This window comes from Humulus lupulus, chromosome 6 (genome assembly GCF_963169125.1).
Source record: "Humulus lupulus chromosome 6, drHumLupu1.1, whole genome shotgun sequence".
In the NCBI taxonomy this organism is placed as follows: domain Eukaryota; kingdom Viridiplantae; phylum Streptophyta; class Magnoliopsida; order Rosales; family Cannabaceae; genus Humulus; species Humulus lupulus.
In genome coordinates this window covers 29,086,440-29,107,257 of record NC_084798.1, presented here as the reverse complement: position 1 = coordinate 29,107,257, position 20,818 = coordinate 29,086,440, and positions in this window count along the sequence as shown.

The window sequence follows — 20,818 nt, the reverse complement described above, 5'->3', positions numbered from 1 at the left end:
GAGGTTGGGGTTTATTTTTAATATATATTATTCTTAGGAATTAATGTTTTTGTTTTTTCTTTCTTCCGTTACTTATAATTATATATAAAATGATTATATAGTAAACTAACACCGTGTATTTCCTTTTTCTCTTCTTCGGTGACAGTTGCCCTCTCTCTGTGAGCTCTGCCTACATCTCCCCCCCCTTTGGTACCACTTTCTATTATCACATTCCACACACACAAAAGGGTGTTTATTTATTCTAAGTTCATCTATTCATTTTCGTTCATTTATTGTCTGTGCGAATTGTAAGTGTATATAACTAAATTAAAATGACATCTAAGTGTTTGTTCAAATGTCTAGTAAAGATTAATAGTAACTAAGTTGATGATTTTCTTGTTCCTTTTCTTGATCAGTGACTTTTCCCCTTTTTTTTTAGAAATTTATATATATATGATGATGAAATGAGGTTTGAATAGTTGATAAGAATTTGTTAATGAATTAATTTAAGAATATACATGGAAAATAGGAGAGAATAGTTAAAACTGGTATGAATTGTATATGTTTAGAGAGAAGAGAGTCAACTAAGGCATATTGTTAATATAATTTTTTTTTATTTCATTTGTGCTTCGCAGTTGCATTCGTTCTCTTGTTCTTCATGATTTGTTATTATTATTTTTTTATATCACCCTTAACTAGAACAAAGTCTAGTTCTGTTTTTTTCATCTGAACTGTAATAACTAAACAAGTCGGTCATTTAACAGAAAACTAATAACAAAAGTAACCAACTAATGACATTTAGAACTTAGGCACAACAGACTCACATATTACAACAATAGAGTTTAGAGGTTCTGAAAAGCTCAATTCTCCCTCTTTCTATGATATAATTTATATATATGTATATATATATATTCATTACAATATTTAAGGTTACTAGTATACAAATATTTTTCCCAAGTCACAACATTTACCTGTGACATTAGAAATTATTATCTTGGTTAGTGACTTTAGATATATAACATTGATTAAGATGTCCAAAACATTAATTAGAAACATTATGGTTTTCTTTAATTTTTATTTTATATTAATCTTATAGGTATTGATTACATTCTTCGGGTTGTAGATCCAATTGACAAGGATTGAGCGTTTGAAAGTTAATTAGCTAGCTTGATCACCTTTTAAATTGAAAGAGGTACGTATGAATATTTTTTTTTAATTCTTTTATTAATATTATGCAAATGTTAGAAGAGTTTGAATATCTTAGATATTCATCCGTAGTGAAGTAGGTTTTGAGAAATTGTGTGTTGCGTTGATAACAGAAGGTTGAAAACTTGTGTGCTTTAGTGAAGTATGTTCTGGGCTTGTTTGTCTGCTGGGAGATATAAGGAAAAAAATTATTGTTTGAATTACTTTTTATTGATGGCTTGGTCAGTATTATAGGGAAAATGTTGCCTTTTTTTTTTCTTTCTAATTTTGTTTTATCTTCTTACATTTGTTTGATATAAATTAACAAATGGTTAGGTTAGTAATATAGGGGAAGAGCTAGCATACTTATTTATTTAATAAGCTAATATGTTTATTTATTTATCATTTTTTAATTTGTATAGAAGAGAAGATGTGGATAAAAAAATAGATGTCAGCGAATAGGTTATCTGAGGAGTACAAGAACAGGGTCAATTTTTTCTTAAGGTTTTGTTTGGAGAATGGGGGAGACCCAAAATTTACTTGCTGTCCATGTCTAAAGTGTTTTAATGTAACAAAGTTGAGTTTTAATAAGATCAAAGAACACTTATTCTTTAATGGGACTCACAGAAGTTATAAGATATGGTATGGTCATAGGGAGAAACCCCCTAATATACCAGATCCCCCTATTAGGATTAGTAAAGTTAGGAGGAATAGAGATGAAGTGAGTTGGGATCCATTGGATGAAATGATTGATGATGCACATTATGGATCAACAGTAGACCCAAACAAGTTTGAGACACTACTTAGTGACGCTGAGAAACCGATTTACCCTAATTGTAAAAGATTTACAAAGTTATCGACACTTCTAAGGTTGTTTAATTTGAAGGCAAAACATGTATGGAGTGATCGAACTTTGACATATTTACTTACACTACAAGAAATTCGGCCTTTACCTACCAATATTATTTGTGGGTAAAAATGTTGCATTGGTAGGTAAATGTCTTTACCTACATATTTTGACCAATAACCTATTGGTAGGTAATAGTTAGTCGAGAAAGGTATTATTACCAACGATTAGTATATTGGTAGATAAAAATCACGTGGGCCCCACAAAAATGAGTCAGTTGCCATGAGATATTGTTTGATGTGGCATCATACGTGGCAAGTGATGTGGCACCTAACGTGGCACCTGACGCAACAATTATGTGTCAGATAAAGGATGATGTGTCATCCAACGTGGCACATGACATGGCTTAGTGGTCATTTTCTTACATATGGCAGTAACCTATAGGGCCACGTGGCGTGTTCTCAAAGGGTCATGTGACGTGATCATTAGGCCACATGGCATATTCTCATTGGTCTACATGATTTTTTTATGGATTAAATACATAAATTGTTCTAGTTAGGTTGAATAAAATTTTTATTAATGTTTAAGTAAATAGAAACTTTTTATTTTTTTTAAAATATTAATAATTTTAAAATTTTCATAAAAGCTAACAATAAAAATAAATATACATAATGTACATTACATTAATTTGAAATTTCATAAAAATGGAAGTTTAAAAACAAATACAAAATTACAATAATATAAATTCTCAAATTAAAAATGAATAGAATAATAAATCTTTGTAAATACAAAGAATCTCCCTAATTCTCAACTTTAAATCAAAAGTCTCTCTTTCTTTTTCTTTGCCAATGTAACCAGTTTTGGTTTTATTTCTTCATGTTCTTAGTCTTCTGAACTATAACTTCCCCACCTTTTCTCCATCTGCACAAACTAAAAACCAAGTCCCAATTAGAGAAATGTTATCATATGCAAAAGGAAATCAAATAACTTGTCAATAAGAAAGTATCTTCCCACTCTCCATCATGATAAGCAACATATTGAATACCTTTGAATGTTTGGTGGTCTCGAATCAGAGTAAAGAGTTAGATTGGATGCTTGTGGCAGAGGTGGAGAGTTTAATTTCAACACAATAAATATCCCCAATTTAATCATCATAAGGATTTCAGAAAATATGTGACTTATTATTATGGGCGTTTATGACATTTGACACACCAGCATATATTAAAAACAAATATATGAGCACATCAAATCTCATAATCACCAACATAAAATAAGTACACTTATTCTTGAACATCATAGGCAACAATGACATAAATCCACAAACTAACAAACAAACTAAAAATCAGATTATAGACACAGAACCAGACCCTACAGCCAAAGAGCAACACTAAATCTTAATACAAATATCATAAACAAATTACCAAAAAAAATATACTAAAACATATCCTAGCTCAAAAGAGATCCCTTCATATATAGATATTAAAACAGATTCCTTCCTCAAAATAGAACCAGAACCTACAAGCAAAGAGAAATAAAAATGTAGCTGATGAAAGGTGTTAATAGAACCGGACCCTAAACTAACTAACAAACTAAAAATCAGATTATAGACACAAAAAATGACAGATTAAGATTATCTAACAAACAAACCAGAATCTGAATCCAGATTCACTCAAACTAAATGAATAAGGTATTTTTTAGATTAATGCAAAACTTTTGAAATGGGACAAAAATAAATAAATAGACTCAGTGAACAAAAAAACAAGAAAACTGCTCAATTCTTGAAAAACAAAGTAGAACAGAAATTCCCCAAAGCATTCAATAATAATTACAAGCTTTAACAAATCACATATTCTTCACAAAGACATCTCAGAACCATCTCAAAAAATTAGAAAATAAAAAAAAGCCTCGGGAAAATTTTTCATCATAAATCCTTCAGACACGTGGAGATTAAATCAATAATAATCATACAAATATACCTCAAAACTTAAGGCAGATTGACTCAATAAATGGAGAGAGCTAGAGGCCAAGGGTGCTACAAAAAACAAATAATAAAATATCCTCAAATTTAATCATCATAATGATTTCAGAAAAAAGAAACTAATATGACTTTTTTATGGGCATTTGGAACACTTGGTTAGCAACATATATTAAAAACATATGAGCACACCAAGTCTCATAATCACCAACGTAAACTGATCATACTTTATTATTCAAATATCATTGGCAAAATAACTAAAATACACATTAATCTTCAAAATAGAACATAAACCATTTTCCAAAGCAAACAAAAACAAGCCGACAAGGACTAGCCAAAACAAAAACAGAGAGGCACTAAGGCACAAATAAAACAAAACAAAATAGAAACAAAACAAACATTACAAAATGAAGGTCTAGTCCCTAATAACAATTCTTAGTTTGTTTGCATAAACTTTAAGCTTCTATTTCAGTGTGACTAACTTACAACTTAGAAAAACTGCTAATAGTTATACAAGTTAGAAAGAATCAAAGAAACCAGAGCATATAAGTTACAAGTTACTGATTTAGAAAGGACATAGAACCCACAATATTTTTAAAATCAAATCAAAGAAAGAAAAACATTGATTAGAAACTATAGAAAAATAAAATAAAATTATGAATGGTTTCTAGTTTCTAGAATTGAAACAATTTATTTATATATCAACCAATCAGACATGTAAACCAAAGGCACACATTTAGATTAGATTCAAACACAACAAACCAGAGCAACAAAAAAAGATCGATGCTTTATCTATATATTTTCAAGAATATACTTTTTCTAAGGAAATAACTTGCAAAACTCCCATGTACAAGAAATTCGTTTGGTCTTTTAGTATGAACATGGAAATATACAAAACAAAGTAGTATAACACACTACAAAATAAACATAGAAAAACACAAAACAGATTAGAAACACAAAAATAAACTAAATCTAGAACTAATATGGTATTTTAGGCACAATCAAGCTGTAATCCAGACTATAGTCACAAAAAGTAACAGATTAAGATTAAATAACAATAAGCAATATTACCATATATAATCAAACCAAGCTTGTAATCTAGAATATCCAAAGCCAAAATGAAATAATGAGGAACATAATTCAAACCAGAAAGTCGATCATGGTAAAAACAAAAATCAAATTACAATTGAAGAACAAAAGTTGTAATGTCACTAATCTCAAAGTTAATATAGAATCTCAAACATAATAATAATCAGATTATAAACACATAATGACTCAAATCAGAATATATATATATAAAAGAAAAAACCACAACTCTAATAATAGCCAAAATCAGACATAATATATAAGAACGCCTTAAAAAATATAACAAAATGTTGGGGTTTTATGCCCTAATTAAAACTCAAATTCTTTGTAATCTCATTTTATTATCAATAAAAGAATAGAAATCATATTTTGATTTGGTCAATCACTTTGCTCACATGTTTTATTTTCATGATTATTTGTTTAATATAAACTTCTATTAAATCCCGAGCGTATAGCTAATCTTATTTATAGTGACATAATCACAGTGGAATATAAATATGATTATATGTTCAAAATAAGTTAGTCCTAAGATTAGTCAGTGCACAGGATTTACACTGACTTGCCAATCTACGATATGATCTACTTGCACATTATAGTGTTTTGTTCTTTCCAGAACATTAGCAAAGTAGATAAGATCAGATGTATTTGTTACACCGGACATGACCGATATTGACAGTTGATAAGATAAGTAAACATATCGTTATTATCTATTCTAGTCATATCATATAGTTGACCATAAGTCAATTCAATCTCAATTCTGAGTGGTTAGTATTCTAACTGATTGTATCATTTGAGTTCTTTGACTTGTTCGTTACCAGCTTACCCTACGGACTAGCCCATACTTACATCTTGGGAACTCAGTAGTATAATTGAGTGGGAGTGTTAATCATAGATATGAACATCTATAGCTTCTGATGAAGAAGTGAAACGATGGTTTCCTTTTAGTTTGGTTCAAGGTGTTAAATGATAGAGATCTCATTTTAGTAATTAAATTAGTTTACTAAAATATCATTTACAAGGAACTAAGTGTTTTAAGGATAAAATACAATGAGGGGTAAAACGGTATTTTAGTCCTATTTCATTGTAGACCATTTATAGAGGATTGAGTGACAATTATGGTTGTAACAATGGATAATTAATAGCGTAACTATATTTGTTATAGAGTGTTCTATGAATTCAAGTGTAACGCCCTCGCTACCCCAGAACAGTTACGGAGAACGGTGAACCGGAAATTTGACTCGCTACCCGAGTCCTTTGGCTAAAAACGTGATCTAAGTGTTATTATCAGGTTAAGGTGGAAAACCAGTAAAAGGAAAGGGTACATTTCATTAAGTAAATAAACTGCTCATGAGCCTTTTAAAATGTTTACAAGTAGTTCGTATTACAAAAGAGTCGCTACAGTTTCATATATACAAACTCCGCCGGCCTAAGCGGCAAAAATAGGGTAAACCCCTAGTCCCTCTGAGAACTCCTCGACCGTGGCGGTCAAGCAGCCCTGTATGTACATTACATCGCCCAAGCTCTCCACTCAAGGCTGGCCAAGCTTTTCCTTTCCTTTACCTGCACCACGTAGCACCCATGAGCCAAGGCCCAGCAAGAAAACACAATAAGATACGGTATAATATCAACAACGATCATAATAATCATCCAGGACTATCAGTCCAACAAATAGGTGACAATAGCCAAAAGTCACAGTAATGAGCATCGCTCCCTCTAGCCATGTGACGATAGGGTCACCAGGGCTTAATCGATAAGTGTTTCATTCATAAGTTTGTTCAGGACAGGTGCATGGTGATTGGTCACCAACATAACCTTCCTCACGACTCTAGAGTCGAAACTATGGACAACGTCCCTTAGCCACGTGACCAACGGTCACCGGGGTCATATACCTTGGCTATAGTCATCTGGTCATAGACCAGGCAAGCGCTTGTAAGTTTCTTCGACCTTAGGTCGGTCTCGCATTAATGCCATAGAGCCACTCAATGCGTGATCATCGACTTTAGAGTCGGTCCCTGACTAGTCAATGTCTTAAATAGGTGATTATCAATCATTAGCTTTTGATATGCAATCCACGTTCACATATAACAAACAACATGCCTCAATATCAAACCATGCATGTCATATACCTGTACAGGGTGCAACTGTGTCCATACACTGTTTTCTTACCTCAAGTTCGAGCCAGAAGTATGATAAAGACGACCCCTGAGAACGATCGGTCTTTTAGCTCCTTAGCGGTTACCTAATCACAACCAATTATAACCTCCATTAATGAGAATCCACAATAATAGGGTCTTAACCTAGGCACCATCCTCGGGACCTCGAAACATGCCCACACAGTGAGTAGAATCGATCCCGGGCCTTAAGGATTGAAACCCCAAGTCAAAAACCCTTAAAAACACTCAAAACGGGGTTTTGAAGGAACAGGGTAGCGCTACAGCGCTCAACCCCTAGCGCTACAGCGCTAAACACAGAACCGCCCAAGTGCCAGAAACCCTCCTGAGGAGCGCTATAGCGCCCTAGGGTGGGCGCTGTAGCGCTACCTCCAGCCCAAAACTTCCCTGAACCGACCTTCTTCATCTCCTTCAATTCTAACTCGATTCCCAAGCTTCCAAAGCCTATTCTTGATGCCAAATGAACCCAAAAACCATCCCAACACATCCCAAACATCACAAGCATGGGAACCCTAGCCAAAACTCCCAACGAAACCCATGAATTCACCCTAAACATTTTAGCTGCAAAACAAAACTAAAACAGAGCAAACCAGAGAAACTATGGTTAGAAACTTACCCAAAGCTTGGCTTACGAAGCTCTTCAATAGTGGAACACACTCCCAAACTCCCAAGGCTTGCTTCCCAAGCTAGAATCCTCAAAGTTGGCTCAAAAACCACAAAGAACAGAGAGAAAAAGAAGGTACGGGAGAACTCTCAAAGATACTCTGTTTTTCCATCACCTTTTTCAGCTAAATAAGGTTATATCTATCCTAGGGGTGAAATGACCATTTTACCCCTAGGTCAATTAATGGTTTCTAAAGACTCCCAAGGGCATTTTTGGTACTTTCCTCCTAACTCGTTAATCATAATTAACACTCTCCAATTCCCGTTATTCTCAATAATCTCAAACACCAATAATTCACATCCCGTTACCCCTTTATCTCCCGGTAACGCTCTAACCATCAAAATCACCCCGAGACTCAAACCAAGTCCCGACACTTAAACCTGTTGTGACTAAACCGCTAATCAATAACTACGATCGTCTCATGTCGAACAGCTCGAACAAACCCACATCATAATGTGGTCTCACATATATCATCGACATGTTTGCAATTAACATTATATTATAACATAATTCTCATAAACATGCATAAACACGTTAAATGGCAAAATTAAACAATTATGGCCCTCCCGGCCTACAAATCCAGCCGTTAAACCACATTAGGGAATCCGGGGCATTACATCAAGAGTGCAATTCCAAGTCTATAGTGGAGTCACGATGAAGTATTAAGTTAGTAAATTTATTTGTTAGATTTATGATAACTTATTGGAGCTTGATTTCATAGGCCCATGGTCCCCATTGTACCTTGGATAAAATCATCTAGATAGTCTCAATTAATTGATTTAATCATCAATTAGAATTATCAAAGTTGACCAGGTCAATTTTGGATAGTTTCACAGAGTTGTGTAATTTTGAGAAAAAAAGAGAAATTATGGCAGATTTATTAATTAAGATGAATTGGTATCTAAATTAATAAATAAATTTAAATCAAGGTTCAAATTATAAATAATTAATTTGATAAAGGATTTAAATAATTATTTAATTAATTAAATCAATAGAAAATAATACAAGCTTTGATTTTAAGTCCAATGGGCTTATAATCAAATGGGAAATTTCACAAGCCTATAGCCCATGATAATTTCGACCTAGGACTTCAAAATGGCTATTATTTTATTGATTTTTTAATTAAATTAAATGGCCTAATTGAGTCTATAAAAGGAGTGCTTAGAGAGAAGATTTCAGAGACGACATATAAGTCACAAGTCAGATTTTCTGATAGTTTTATATTCTCTCTAAACACAAGTCCTTTTCTAAGCCACTTTGTTATTTTCTCTTCTTCTCTCTATATCTATCTCATGTGTTGAGAATTACCCACACTAGTCTAGGTGGTTCTAAGGATACATTGGAAGATTGTGAAGAAAATAGAAGAACGGTTCAGTTTCTTGATAATACTCTGCGACAGAAAGGATACAAGAGTTAGAGAAACTGAAGGAAGGACTCTTAATTCCGCTGCGTATACTGTAAGTATTCTATTCTTTGTTTTTCTTTTTAATTCAATTTTAGAAACATGTTTTAGGCTATCTCGTATTAATTTGTTTAATATTAGATATACATGAAAATAAATAAAGATCTTGTATAAGCTAATCCAACACAAAATGCCTCAGAACAATGATTCATCATCAATCCTTCAGATTGTTAGGGATTTAGTCAACAAAAATCATACACATTTACCTCCAAGCCACCAGTTCAAAAACTTAAAGCAACCAAGCCTAATCCAAAAATCGAAGGCCCACCAAGCTTAATCTGAAAACTCAAAGCCACCAGCACCAACCAAAAACTCTTAAAGCAAATGAAACCAACCTGAAATCACAAGTCCTCTAAAAAAATCAAAACCTAATGAATCAATACACCTAAAATACTAACAGTAATCATAGCAAAGCCAACATAATCTTCATGAAATCACAAAGCCAATAGAAACAATTTTAATAAAATAAAAAAATTAGAGAGGCTAAGAAAGGTTTATGGTTTACCAAGGAAGGCTGAGAAAGGCGTAAAACAATGGCGGTGGCTCAGATTGTCGAAGGATTCGATCAAGCTCACAAGAGTCATGGAATGATGGTGGTGGCTCATATTGTTCTCGAAAGAGGCAGTCACTCACTAATTTCTGGAATGAGACAGTAGCTCCAAGCTTTGTTGAAGTGAGGCAACATAGATGAAGGTGAAGACCAGTAGGCAACGACTCAGTGATTCAGAGGACAATGGTGGGGGCTCAGAAATTCGAAGAAAAATGGCAGCGACTCAGGGATTTAGAGGATGATGGTGGCGGCTCGGAGATTCGAAGAAAAATGGCAGCGCCTCAGAGATTGAAGCAAGCGTACACGTGTATGAGAGGGAGCCCGAAAAGAGAGCTATCTTGGGAGAGGGGGTCTGAAATGGGAGGGATCTGTTGAGAGGGAATCGGAAATGGGGAAGAGAGGCAGTCAGAGAAGGGGAAGACGAGGGCATATGTGGGAGGCGGCAGAGAGTAGATATGAGAGTTAGTGTTAGGTTAGGGTTATAATAGAATTAGGTTTAGATCAAAAAAAATATATTAATTTAAAATTAATAATAATTAAATTATGTTCATGTCATGCGTCACTTAGCAATACATCCACGTGTATTACTCACTTGACATGTCACTAGATTTCTCACATGTCAGCAGCCATGTGTTTTTTTATTATTATTAATATGTAAAAATTGGAGGGAAAAATAAGCGGGAATCAGCAAAAGATTTCCCTTTAAACATAATCGTAGGTAAATCTTTTACCTACGATTACTAATGGTAGGTAATAATAAAATTTATAACCCCACCCGTTTTATTGGAGAATCCCCTACCAATAGTCGCTACAAAAATATAATCGTAGGTAAAAACCATATTTATCTACCAATAAATATTCGTAGGTAAAAAATTAGTAGGTAAATGGAGAATTTCTTATAGTGTTAGTTTTTTGAAAGAATTGTTGCCTGAATGTAATGAGATGTCAATGTCATTTTATGAGGCCAAAAAAACAATATGTTCATTAGGCATGGAGTATGAAAAAATCCATGCATGCCCTAATGAGTTCATACTATACTGAAATAAGTTTTCTGATGCAGAATCGTGTTTTACTTATGGTGAGTCACGATGGAAAAAGAAAAGGAAAGGTGAGGATGTTAAGGAAGGAATACCCGCCAAGGTTTTGTGGTATCTTCCACCTATACCCCGTTTCATTCGACTATTTAGAAATGCTGAACTTGCTAAGAGTTTGTCATGGCATGCAAATGAGAGAGTGAAGGATGGTAAATTAAGACATCCAGCTGATAGTATAGCTTGGAAGAGAGTTGATCTGAAGTGACCTTCTTTTGGTGATGAATCTTAGAATCTTTGTCTAGGTCTTTCTACTGACGGAATAAATCCGCATAATAACCTTAGTAGTAAGTATAGTTTTTGGCCTGTCATGCTTGTTATATACAATATGCCCCCATGGTTGTGTATGAAGAAGAAGTTTACCTTACTAACTTTATTGATATCGGGACCTAAACGACCAGGGAATGACATTGACGTCTATCTAGCTCCTCTTATTGATGACTTAAAAACTTTGTGGAATGAAGGAGTTAGGGTTTACGATGCCTACAAGCAAGAAGAGTTTAGCCTTAGAGCGACATTGTTGTGGACAATCAATGACTTTCCCGCTTATGAAAATTTATTAGGTTTTAGTGTGAAAGGCTATAAAGCTTGTCCCATTTGTGAAGAAGAAACATGCTCTCAGTACTTGAAACACTGTCGTAAAGTTTGTTATATGGGACACAGGAAGTTCTTGAATAGTAATCATATACTTCGAACTTGGAAGAAGGCATTTAATGGCGAACAAGAGCTTGGGGGAGGCTCCCCGACCTTTAAGTGGAAACCAAGTACTCGAGAAGATGTCTAAAATCATTTTCAAGATGGGGAAGTCTAAAGTTCGTATAGTTAAGAAGCAGAAGGGTCGTGGAAAGGCGAAGGTTGTGGAGGAACCAAAAAGTTGTTACAAAAAGAAGTCGATATTTTTTGAGCTTGAATATTGGGAACTTTTACTTGTGCGTCATAATTTAGATGTCATGCACGTAGAGAAAAATGTATGTGATAGTTTGATTGGAAATTTGTTGAATATTTCTGGAAAGAATAAGGACGAAATTAAGGCGAGAGAAGACTTGACTGCAATGAAAATACGTAATGAATTAGCCCCAAAGTCAGGCAATGTTCGGACATTTTTGCCACCTGCTTGTTACACATTGACTAAAGATGAAAAAAGGGAAGTTTATGATTGTTTGTTCAATATAAAAGTCCCTGGCAAATATTGTTCAAATATAAGGTCGTTGGTAGACATGAAAACTTGTACTTTGACTGGCATGAAATCTCATGATTGTCATATTCTAATGCAACATGTACTACCAATAGCTATTTGATCAGTTTTACCTAAAAACGTTCGAGAGATAATCACAAGGTTGTGTTTGTTTTTCAAGTCACTTTGCTCCAAGGAGGTTGATGTGTATACGCTAGACAAGCTACAACATTAAATTGCTTATATTTTGTGTAAACTGGAGCAATTCTTCCCACCTGCCTTTTTTGATATAATGATTCATCTCACTATCCACTTAGTTAGAGAGGTACGATTTTGTGGTCCAGTTTACTTCAGATGGATGTATCAATTTGAGAGATATATGAAGAGTCTTAAAGGATATGTAAGGAATAGAAGTCAGCATGAAGAGTGCATCGTTGAATGTTATATATTTGAAGAGGCAATTGAATTTTGTTTTGAATACATATCTAGTGTACAAAGAATTAGGCTTAATGAAGTAATTAATGCTGACATTCAGATTCATCGAGGTAGTGTTGTATGCACAGTTATGCGAGATGAACTAAATGAAGCACATTGTCTTGTCTTACAGAATACTAATGAAAATGTAGAGTCCCATAATTTTACTTAGCTAGTTAGATAGTAGTAGTAGCAGTAGTAGAAGTTAGTAGTAGTTATAGTATGTTTATTAGTGTGGATTTTGATTCAAGCCAGGACTTAGTTGAACACTCGTAGCAACACCTATAGATTTTATGAGTTTAACCTATAGTTTAAGAATATTAATTATAACATAAGGTTTGATTAATATAGCTGATTATAAATATGTCATTTATTATACTATAACGTTTAGATAGAACTAATAAGATCATGACACTTGTCATAACCATGATTATTAAGGAATTAAGTATTTTTGATGAATAGTTTTTATAAAAAAAAGATCTAGAAGCTCTAGAACCTTCCAGCAGCTTTAAAATCGTATTATGACTCAGTCAAAGTTGTTTATCCAATTCAAATTAAGCTAGTGCAATTACGTGTCTAATATTTCAACATATGTCGATATATCGCAGCAATAGGGGCGATATATCGCCACACGAGAGATATGAAAAATACGTTAACTTCGCACGATCGAAACCACGAGCACTCGGGACATAGGGCCAGGCAATATATCACCTAGGATGGGCAGTATATCGGCCCTAGGACCATAATTTCAAATGTTGCAAAAACCGAGCTTGATTCATCCCTTAACCTCTTGACTAGCCTCTGAACGTTTTTGACCGAGTCTTAAGCACCCGTTGAACGAATATTCAAATATTTTTAAATTAATACTCATTATTTTATTCAAGCTAAAAGAAGATATTTTCACACCTTGAACTCTATAAATAGGACCTTGTACCCAATCATTTCTCTCATTCTTCAAGCTGTGTTCAGAGCCTTCAAGTTGTTAGGATTACTATAGACTGATACACTTGGGTTTGGGATAAAAATCTTTATCATCTTAAGCTTTAGAAACACTCGGGGAAGTGAGATATGGAGTGTGTTTTCAATATCGAGGTGTAGATCAGTTCCAGTACATCCAAAGGTATTCTTATTCTTAAGTTCATTTCTATATGTTTCTTTAGTCTCCTTTAGTTTTCTTTACTCAAATCCTAACTCGTTGTTTTCGATTCTTGGTTAGGTATTTAAGTTCTTTGAACTTAGGGTTTCTTTTCGGTAAGCTTCTTCTTGGTGGTTTAGTTCTCTTCTTTATCATCTCTTATATTTAGAAATACTCACCATTCTTATTGTTGGTTTTAGGAGTGTTCCAAATCCCGTCCTTGTTCTCAAATATCCTGGTGTTGGTAAGGAAAATAGGATAGATTTTATGTGTTTTTATGTTTTGATATGTTTATGCTATGATAGATGTATGATATGTTTTAGTCTTTGAATATATGATTTGTCTAGATAACAAGCATATAATTTTGTTTAGATAACAAGCATATAATTTGTTTAGATAATAAGTCCCAAAAATATATTCCTTGGGCATATGATTGTTTAGATAACGAGCCCCATAAATTTATATGACTTGTTTAGATAACTAAGCCCCGTAAATTTATGGGCATATGATTGCCTAGCTAGCAAGTCCCAAGAAGTATGATGGCCATTATAATACATGTTTTAATAGTCATATGTTTTGTAGTCATATGTTTATGTTTGTGTGCTAGTAGATTTTCCTTGCTGGGCATTAGGCTCACTCCTTTATTTTTATGTATGCAAGAAAATAGTTATGGCTCCGGAAGGATTCTTGGTAGCTTGGCTTGTGTATTAAGGATGAAAGGATTCGATGGAATGCTTGACGATTCAAGGACGACGTTCTTTTTAGTCTCTTTAAATTATGTTTTTATGTATTTTCCGCATTTATCTTTGTAAACAATTTCCATTAGTTTAAAGTTATGTTCTATTTTAAACAATGGGATTCCATACCGCTCATTTATGTATTTCAATATTTACTTTGGAGTTTTTAATAAAGTTATGAATATTTCTTATGTATGTTTTCTAAAAAAATAGTGGCTATGTCTAGTAGTGTTAATGGTCCAAGTTCTTAGAATTAGTTGGGCCATTATAGTTGGTCTCAAAGAAACGGTTCATTTACATTGAGTTCTCCTTGATACACACGCTCAAGCTCCGAATCTAACTGCCAATGTAAGTATTTATGTTATAGTTATTATGTTTATATGTATAGCTAATGTTTTAGCCTTATGTTTTTTGTTAAGAATGAATGGAGCCTTGACCTATGAGGATATCCGAGCCATTAAGGCCTTGAAAAGAATTAAAGAGCTAAGAAATATCGTAGGGGTACTAGAAAGAATCACTCGGAGAGTACTCTTATTCCACAGGGAGATAAATCACCTCCAAACAACTAAGCAAATCATGATGAGAGCAACAGAGCAATATGTGTTAGTGATTATACTTTTTAAAGGTTATCCTACTGTAATTGCAACCTTAGAAGATATATGGGAGACTATAGATGATGAAGATGAATTACCGGTAGCTATGAGATATTATTTTTTCATACTTAGGTTCACTTCTAATATGGAATTCCAATTCACAAATGAGCAAAAACATATAATCTTTACGAATCTTCCTCGAGGGTATTTTGAGGCTAAAGATAATGATGACTATGAGGAGATAGATGATGATATATTAGATGAAGGATTAGATGTAGAAGATCCCTATTTTTAGAATAGATTAGTTTCTTTATTTATTTTATTTATTATATTTGCATTTATGATTGTATTTAGTGAAAACTTTTTTTCCAAATAAATATCATTGTTATTTTGATGACATGTACGAGTTTGATTTTCTTTTGCAATCATAATAAATAATAAATTTAATAAATAATGACCAAGTTCGGTGAGGGTGGATACAAATCAATGGACCGGGTTCCATATTGAGAGTTAGGGGGCCATAGTAGTGGGAACGATTTTACTGATCCCAGCCCTCCCTCAATATGGTTAACTTTGGAACAACAATGGGTTTCGAGCCTAAGAATTTAGTCATATAGGATGATTAGAAACAGGCTTAGAAAATAATAAAGATGGCTTATTTTTCTAAGTATAGAAACCCACTCTAATGATAAAGAAGGCTTATATAATTTTCATAAGAAATCATAATTAATAGGTTTGAGTTATGTTTGCTTAGATTAAGTTTTTGCCTTAGAGCCTATTAGGGTAAAGTTCTAACATGCTTTTTTGAACTATTAGAACTCTGTTGAAGATGTCGCTCAAAAGGTCTGCTCGCACCAATGTCAATACCTCCAACGCCGCTCTTGAGATCAATGAAGCCCCTCCAGTTCGCATAAGGGGAGTGCGTTCTACTGCCAACCGAAATGCGCCGTCGCCGCCGGTTGACAACACTGCGAAAATTACCAGACTACGACAACAAGTTTAGGAATTACTGCAGCAACAATGACAACAGGCTCAGCCTCAAACTCAGCCTCCGGTGCAACCGCAGCCTCAGCAAATGGCTTAAGCACCCCATCAAGTAGGTCCTTACGGGGGATGGCCAATTGCGAACTATACGCCATACCCAGCTTAGCACATGGAGCCAATCAACGAGCAGTTTCGTAAGTAACACACTTTGAACTTTGAAGGGACCACAGACCCCTTCGAGGCAGAAGAATGGCTCAGAAATGTGGAGCCGATCCTAGCGTACATGAATCTCATCAACGCGAATCGCATATCCTGCGTTTCGTCTCTACTAAAGAAGGATGCTAGAATATGGTGGGACTTAGTTCAACAGACTCACAATGTCGCCACCATGACTTGGACCAGATTTGTGGAGCTGTTCCACAAAAAGTACTACAATTCAACAATCATCGCTTCAAAGGTTGAGGAGTTCGCTGGTCTGAAGCAAGGGAACTTATCAGTAGCAGAATATGCTCGGTAATTCAACCGGTTAGCCAAGTTTGCACCAGAAATGGTTCCAATTGACTTTCTGAGGGTGACCAAGTTCGTTAGAGGACTTCGACCAAAGAATGATCTAGGGGATAAGCTAGAAAACCCGGGAAATACTACTTATGTCGATGTTCTAGAAATGGCAATAGAAGTAGAAAGGCTTCAGGCAAATGTTAGTAAAGAGGAGGCCAGTAAGCCTGAGCCTAAACAGCCAAGTCAACCTCAGAATGGTTGGAAAAACCAAAACAACAACAACAATCAGTCTAGCAACAATAATGGTTAGAAAAGAAAGCATCCCGACAACAAGCAATCCAACAACGATAAAAGGGCACGAATGAACAATGGAGGTAATAGATCGGGTTATGTAGAATAGCCGCAATGTGCCAAGTTCCAAAAGAAACATCCTGGTGAGTGCCTTGAAAACACCAAGGGATGCTTCAACTGTGGTCAGGAAGGTCACCAAAAGAGGCAGTGTCCCCAGCTCAAGACAGAGGGAAAAAGGGAAGACAAGATGGTTCCTGCCAGGGTATTTGCCTTAACCAAAGGAGAAGCTGACGCTAGCAATAAAGTGGTCACAGGTCAAATTTCTATCCTTAATAATGTATGTTCTGTATTATTTGATTCGGGAGCCACTCATTTGTATATCTCATTAGGAATGATAGAGAAATTAGACAAACCTTGTGAAAGATTTAGAATTAGGTTTGTAACTGAGTTGCCTTCGGGCAAAGTAGTCCTATCATCACGGATAGTACGAGGCGTACCGATCAAGATTGAGGACATAGAACTAGAAGGAGACCTGATAGAATTGGAGATCAAAGACTTCGGCGTGATACTAGGCATGGACTGGCTAGCAAGGCATGGCGCAACCATCAACTACAGCGTAAGCAAGTGATATTCGAGACTCCTGACGGCCAGGGACTAAGCTTCATGGGACAAGTTTCAGGACTACGCACACCGCTTATTTCATCTCTCAAAGCTTAGAGGATGATAGAAAAAGGATGTCAAGAATACTTAGCATGCGTCAGGGATGTGGTAAAGGAAATACCACTAAGAGTTGGAGACGTCCGCATTGTAAAAGAATTCCCAGAAGTATCTCCCGACGACTTACCAGGGTTGCCGCCGACTCGGGAAATTGACTTCACAATCGAACTATTGTCGGGCACCGAGCCTATCTCCAAGGCACCATATCGGATGGAACCTACCGAACTCAAGGAGTTAAAGACGCAGCTACAAGAACTCTTAGACTTAGGTTTCATTAGACCGAGCCATTCTCCATGGGGAGCACCGGTTCTATTTGTGAAGAAAAAGGACAGAAGCATGCAGATGTGCATAGATTACCGTGAGCTGAATAAGGTGACGATTAAGAATAAGTACCCGCTACCACGGATTGACGACTTGTTTGATCAACTCCAAGGAGCGACCGTGTTCTCAAAGATTGATCTACGGTCTAGGTATCATCAGCTCAAGGTACGGAAAGAGGATATTCCTAAGACAACTTTTAGAACTCGTTATGGGCATTACAAGTTTTTAGTTATGTCTTTTGGTCTTACCAACGCTCCAGCTGCGTTTATGGATTTAATGAATAGGGTCTTTAAGGACTACTTGAATAAATTCATCAGGGTGTTCATCGACGATATCTTGGTGTACTCAAAGGACGACGTCGAGCACGAGGAACATTTAAGGTTGATCTTGTTACGACTAAAGGAGCATCAAATTTACACCAAGTTCAAGAAGTGTGAATTTTGGCTTTCGCAAGTAGCATTCCTCGGGCACATTGTATCCAAGGATGGAGTTGCAGTAGACCCATCTAAGGTAGAGGCTATGAAAAATTGACCAAGACAAAAGAATGCATCAGAGGTAAGGAGATTTCTAGAATTAGCAGGCTATTATTGGAGGTTTGTAGAAGGCTTTTCTAAGATAGCCACTCCGCTTACCAACCTGACCCGGAAACAACAAAGGTTCAACTGGACTGATAAGTGTGAAGAGAGCTTCCAGTTGCTTAAAGATAGGTTGTGCTCAGCACCAGTACTTTCTGTACCAACACCCAACGACAAGTTTGTAGTCTACTGTGATGCGTCGAAACAAGGGTTGGGTTGTGTGCTGATGCAGTATGACAAGGTGATAGCCTATGCCTCAAGACAGCTGAAGGAATACGAGCAACGCTATCCAACACACGATAAGGAGTTGGAAGTGGTGGTCTTTGCGTTAAAAATCTGGCGCTTAAAGTATTTCTACGGAGAATGGTGAGAGATTTATACGGACCACAAAAACTTAAAGTATTTCTTCACGCAGAAGGAACTTAACACAAGGCAGCGCAGGTGGTTATAACTAGTGAAGGATTATGACTGCAAAATCCTATACCACCCGGGGAAGGAAAACGTAGTTGCTGATGCGCTAAGTAGGAAAAGTTATGGAAGTCTAGCAACATTAGCTAGAATAGAAAAGCCACTTCAGCAGGAGCTGATCAGTGCCAGAATAGAAGTAGTCATCGGTAAGTTGGCTAACTTGTTTATCCAGTCAAGTCTATTAGAAGAAATACAGACTGGGCAAGAGCATGATGACACATTAGTAATACATATGGATGCAGTTAAAGAAGGTAAGGCCATAGATTTCTCAATATCAGGACAGGGGTTATTGAGATATAAGGATTGGGTATGCGTGCCGAACGATCAAGGGATTAAGATGAAGATCTTAGACGAAGCGCACAATACCCCATACTCAGTTCACCCAGGGTCGACCAAGATGACTCACGACATTAAGGAAATATATTGGTGGCCAAGAATGAAGAAGGATATAGTGGAGTTTGTGTCTAAATGTTTAGTATGCCAGCAAGTGAAAGCAAAATATCATGGGCCTGCAGGCTTATTGCAACCACTCAGTATTCCAGAATGGAAATGGGACGATATAGCCATGGATTTCGTGACGGGTTTGCCACGAACAAATAAGCAGCATGATTCGGCTTGGGTAGTAATAGATAGACTAACCAAGTCAGCTCATTTCCTGCCTGTTAAGACTTCATATACAACAGATCAATACGCAAACATTTATGTCCAATAAATAGTATGAGTGCATGGACTCCCTAAGACAATAGTATCTGATAAAGGATCCGTGTTTACATCGAGATTTTGGGGAAGTTTGCAGCAAGCCATGGGTGCCAAGTAAAGTCTTAGCACGACATTTCATCCTCAGACAGACGGTCAGTCCGAGCGTACCATACAGATTTTAGAAGATATGTTGCGCGCTTGTGTACTTGATTTCCGAGGATCATGGAGTAAGTATTTGCCACTGGCAGAATTCTCCTACAACAATAGCTACCAGTCAACGATCGGGATGGCGCCTTATGAGTTACTTTATGGAAGAAGGTGTCGATCACCGTTACATTGGGATGAGGTAGGAGAAAGCCAACTTCTTGGTCCCAAAGCTGTTAGATAAGCTCACGAAGCAGTAGTGCTGATTAGAAAGAGTATGCTCGCTGCTCAAAGCCCTCAGAAAAGTTATGCGGATGCCAAGAGGCATGATGTAGAATTCAAAGTCAGAGATCAAGTCTTCCTAAAGATATCTCCTATGAAAGGTGTGAAGCAGTTTGGGAAGAAAGGCAAGCTTAGTCCCCGGTTTATAGGTCCTTCTGAGATATTGGAAAAAATGGGAGCAGTTAAATATAGATTAGCCCTACCGCCAGCTCTAGCAGATAGCCACAATGTGTTCCACATCTCGATGTTGCGTAGATATGTGTCAGACCCATATCACGTCCTCAAGTACGATACAATAGCACTCCAGAAAGACTTGAGTTACGAGGAATGACCAATTAGCATCCTAGATAGAGGGATGAAGGAGTTACGATCCACGAGTATTCTGATAGTCAAAGTACTATGGAGTAATAGTTCTGAATGGGAGGCAACGTGGGAGTTGGAGGAGGACATGTTAGTACGGTATCCAGAATTGTTTGGTAAGTAAATTTCGAGGACGAAATTCTTTTTAGTAGGGGAGAATTGTAGAGTCCCAGAATTTTACTTAGCTAGTTAGATAGTAGTAGTAAAAGTTATAGTATGTTTATTACTGTGGATTTTGATTCATGCGGGGACTTAGTTGAACACTCGTAGCAACACCTATAGATTTTATGAGTTTAACCTATAGTTTAAGAATAGTAATCATAACATAAGGTTTGATTAATATAGCTGATTATAAA